We start from the raw sequence: 4,440 nt of genomic DNA, 5'->3' as shown, positions 1-4,440 counted from the left end.
TTAAAATCTTAGTAATAAAAATAAACAAAAGAATGAATGAAAAGAGTATTTTCACTAATGTGCTGAGTACATTATAGATTCATTAATTTACTAATTCATTATTTGAACATGCACTAATGGAGTGTTTTTTGCTTGCTGGACATTTGCATATGTGCTGATTATTAGTGACAAAACAAAATCAAGGAAACAAAACTAAAGTAAGCAAAATCATGTACTCCCAGAGTTTAATTCTGTGTCACATACAAGTGATATAGAAATAAACATGTGGACATGTAGTCTGTTACATGTTTACAAGTATAATGAAAGTGATAATTTATGTATTATAATCGGAATGGCCTCACTTAACTGAGTCCCAGGGAACACAAGGAATCCAGTCATGGTGTTCTCTTGGTGAAAACATGTCAGGAAGCTTAAATATCTGGCATTTAAAGTTTCAATGACAGAACTAAAAAATATGAGGTTATAAGACCTTTGGGTTGTACTCTAAATTATATTGGAAGACCCTTAGATTTTGATCAGAATAGTGATATAAAAAGAATATTTGAAAACGTGCCATTTTGTCTACTGTGTTGGGAAAAACAAACAAACAAACCTGTAACAAGGCTATTACACTAATCCAGGCTGGAGAAAATAGGAACATGGGTCATTTCACAATGGATATGGTGACTATGGATACAATGACTGTGGATACAGCAGATGGTGACTGTGGATACAGTAGATTCAACTTCAGATTTAAATATATTAGGACTGAGATTCCTATTAGATATCAAAGGTGTGATGGTGATGCAGTGGTTTAAGCAAAGGGTTTCTGACAAAAAAGTACTCATTCTAAACCCAGCATACACTCCAAGGGAGAAAGATTTACAGTGTCACATATCCTATGAAGTAGTTGTGCTCTATCCTAATGAGTTGTTGTTAGTTGGAATCAAGTGTGCAACAGTAGGTTGGCTGGTTGAGTACTAGACATCAAATGCAGATATCGATTGAACAATTGGACATAGCAGCCTAGAATTGATGGAATAGATCTACAGATAGCATTTTATGAATCATCAGAATATTCATGTTTTTAAAACCATGTCACTGAATGCAATGTCCTTGGAATTCCATCTGTGTAGAAAAATAATATTGATTAAAAATAAGCCCTAAAGTCCTCCAAATTTGAAGCTGGAGAGTGGAGAAGGAGTCAGCAGAGAATTCTGAGAATGATGAGCCTGGAAGGATAACCAAGGGAGAGTGGAGCCTGTTCTGAGGATAGGAGAACTGCCACTTATCTGTCAGTTTGCTGAAATGTGTGGATTTGAATGTTGTTGTGATGCTGGAAATTCAGAAACGAAGAATTTATATAAAATCTTTCCTTTGTAAGAATGACTAACATGTACTATTTAATATCTTTTAGTGTCACTAACAGGAGGTCTGGTAGCGTAGTAGTTACAAATTGGGCTGTGAACTGCAAGATCAGCAGTTTGAAACTACCAGCTGTTCTGTGTGAGAAAGAGGAGGCTTTCTGCTCTCGTAAAGATTTACAGCTTCAGAAACCCTGTACAGGGTCACTATGAATTGGAACCGACTCCATGGCACATAACCACCAACCACCAGGGTTACCTATGGTAAAACAGGTTTCTGCAGAGCTTCCTGACTAAGACAGATTAGAAAAGAGAATGTGGTGATCCAATCTTGAATTGGATTGGCCATTGAAAAAATCGCAAATGTAAACTTTGTCAATAGCAGTGGAACCCTGTGTGAAATAGTGCTACAAGGTTGGAATGCACTGAAAATATGACTATGGAAGAGTTGCCTACTCAAAGTGAAGTCAACTTTAATGACTCGGATGGAGCAATGCCTTCAGGACCTTCATTTGTTGATTTGGCAAAAATGAAATAAACTGCTGAATACCCCCACTAATAATCAGAACATAGACTGTATAATGTATGAAAATGGGAAAAAGGGGAAGTTATCAAAAATGAAATGGAATACATAAAGATTGATATCCTAGACATTAGTGAGCTGAAATGGACTGATACTGACTATTTTGAATCTGACAACATATGCTCTATTATGTCAGGAATGACAATTTTAGGAAGACTGTTGTTGCATTCATGGCTAAAAAGAACACTTTCAAGACCTATCCTGAAGTACAGAGTCCTGATGTGGTGCTATGGATTAATGTGCTGGACAACAAGGTCAGTTTGAATTGCAAGATTGGCAGTTCAAGCTCACCGGCCACTCTTCAGAAACCCTACACAGGGTAGCTATGGGTTTGAATCAACTCCACAGCACTTAGCAACAACAAAAACAATCCTGAAGTACAATGTTGTCAGTGATAGGATGATATACATATGCCAACAAAAAAGACCTGAAAACCCTACACCCACTCCTTGGAAACCCTATACAATGTCACTATGGGTCAGAACCAACTCCAAGGCACTTAACAACAACAAGAGGAAAGACTGGTTAATATGACTCTTATTAAATTTTATGTACAAATCATTAATGCCAAAGATAAGAAAAGAAGATTTTTATTAACTTCTGAAGTCTTAAATTGATGCAAACATAAAATCCAGATGAATAGATAATTGTTGTTACCATCAAGTCAGTACTAACTCATAGTGACCCTGTTTAGGATTTCCAAGGAGTGTCTGATGAGTTTGAACCACCAACTTTGTGGTTTAAAATGACCTTGCGATCCAGTGCTTATCCTACAGTACCACACCAGGACTCCAGATAATTACTAGTGGTTGGAAATTGAAAGTAGGAAACAAATAAGGATGAGCAGTTCTGAAATATTGCCTTGGTAATAGAAATGATGGCAGGAATTGTGTGATAGAATTTAGCAAGCCCAATGACTTATGAATTACAAATACCTTTTTTCAACAACATAGGCAGCAGCTATATATGCAGATATTGCCAGATGGAATACACAAGAATCAAATCAACTACATTTGGAAAGGTACCATGGAGAAGCTCAAATATCATCAATTAGAACAACGACAGGGTGCAATTGTAGACTACACAATCAGTTGCTCATATGCAGATTTAAGTGGAAGTCGATGAAATTGAAAACAAATCCAAAAAGATTCAAAATGCATAGAGTATATCATAGCTGAATTTAGAGATCATCTAAAGAATAGATTTGTGGAATGACAGTAAGGACATTACACAAGAAGAAACCAGAAGATCATTAAAAAGAAGACAAGAAAGAAAGAAAAGATCAAAATGGATGTCAGAAGAGATACAGCAACTTGTTCCAGAACATAGAGAAGCTAAAACAAAAGAAAATAATGATGAAGTAAAAGAACTGAATAGAAGATTCCAAAGGACATCTTGAGAAGACAAAGAAAAGTATTATAATACAATGTACAAAGACCTGGAGTTAGAAAACCCAAAGTGAAGGACACATTCAGTATTTCTCAAGCTGAAAGAACTGAAAAACAAAACAAAACAACTCAATATCTGAGGTAGTAATATTGAAGGATTGTTGTTGGTAAGAGCTTTTGAGTTGTTTCCAATTCATAGTAGCCCTGTGTAGGGTTTCTGAGCAGCAGCTGGATACAATGGGCAAAATATTGAACAACACAGGAAATGTCAAGCGAAGATGATTGGAGTACAGAGAGTCATTATCAGATGAATTAGTTGACATCCAATCATTTAATTATCAAGAATTGATGGTACTGGTAGGGCAGGGCTTGCTGGCAGATAGAGTAGAGGTGCAGTAAAGATCTCCATTAGCAGCATCACAGAATACCAGATGAAGCAGTTTCAGAGGAGAGCTCCAAAACGCTGAACCACATAGGTAGGAATGTTTAAAAAGTTTGAAGGTTTATAGCTAGAGGGAATTTGTGGCAGAAGTAAGAAATCTCGTATTTTAGAATCTGCCTGGCTCAGAGGCCCAAGCCGACAACTTGGGTGAGGCCAAACAGCTGGACCAAGTAGGCGAGCAAGCAGATCTGCCAGGAATTAATGACCACAGGAACCTCGAAGAAAAGGTGGCAATATTCTCTGTTTGGTTTGGTTTTGTTCTGATTTGTTTTTTGTTAACTCTTCATTGGCATCTAGCAGTTTGCATACCTCGATTCTGGTGACTAGAGGGGGTGCCTGAGCAAGTGGATACCTCTCACTCCCACCACTGGAGGATTCTTCCACTACACATGCACACAGATCCTCTCAGCATTTAGACAGAATTTCCCTCTTGCTTGTTGAGTGCATTGGAGTCGGTTCTGACTCATAGTGACCCTGCACAGGGTTTCCAAGGCTATGGATCTTTGTGGCATCAGAGGACCTAGTCTTTCTCCCATGGATAGCTGGTGGCTTTGAGCTGCCAGCCTTGGGGATGGCAGCCTGATTCGTAACCACTATGCTACAAGCAGACAGCTCAAAACAGCCACAGCCAGCCCTGAACTGTTTATTAATAGGGAAAAGGCCAGAACAGGGAGAGGGAGAGAG

This window comes from Chrysochloris asiatica, unplaced genomic scaffold (assembly GCF_000296735.1).
Source record: "Chrysochloris asiatica unplaced genomic scaffold, ChrAsi1.0 scaffold00185, whole genome shotgun sequence".
Taxonomy (NCBI): Eukaryota; Metazoa; Chordata; class Mammalia; order Afrosoricida; family Chrysochloridae; genus Chrysochloris; species Chrysochloris asiatica.
This window is presented reverse-complemented; position numbering follows the sequence as displayed.